Here is a 329-nt window from a genome sequence, read left to right as displayed (position 1 = left end):
TGTTGGGTCTCTGTAAATGTTAAAAGGAGTTCGGTCTAGACCTGCTCTATTTGAAAAGTGTCCTGAGATAACTTCTGTTATGAATTGGCGCTGTACAAATAAAATTGAATTGAATTGAATTGTCCTTTTATAATGTGTTACATAACATGCATACACTATACTGCGTTTAGATTTTAAAGACTCTTTACATTTAAGAGATCACTGTCAGACGAAGTATGTATATGGAATCTTATATTATCACACCTGTGTAAAATCTATATAGTGCACATTATTATTATTATTTTGTATTTCTATTTCTATTACACCTTGTATTTTTCTATTTTATTTTT

At 28.9% G+C, this 329-nt stretch overlaps 1 protein-coding gene across 1 annotated transcript in view; it reads right to left on the bottom strand.

Moving 5' to 3' along the window:
- The window catches only part of hspb11 (heat shock protein family B (small) member 11), a gene marked incomplete at its 5' end in the record, with an annotated part of 4,020 nt that overhangs the window by 2,844 nt on the left and 847 nt on the right, over positions 1–329 (bottom strand). The window lies entirely within an intron of this gene.

This window comes from Morone saxatilis, unplaced genomic scaffold, assembly GCF_004916995.1.
Source record: "Morone saxatilis isolate NCDOM2014 unplaced genomic scaffold, NCSU_SB_2.0 Contig16, whole genome shotgun sequence".
Classification (NCBI taxonomy): Eukaryota; Metazoa; Chordata; class Actinopteri; family Moronidae; genus Morone; species Morone saxatilis.
Note: the sequence above shows the minus strand (reverse complement) of the source record. Positions and strands in the feature narration are given on the sequence as shown.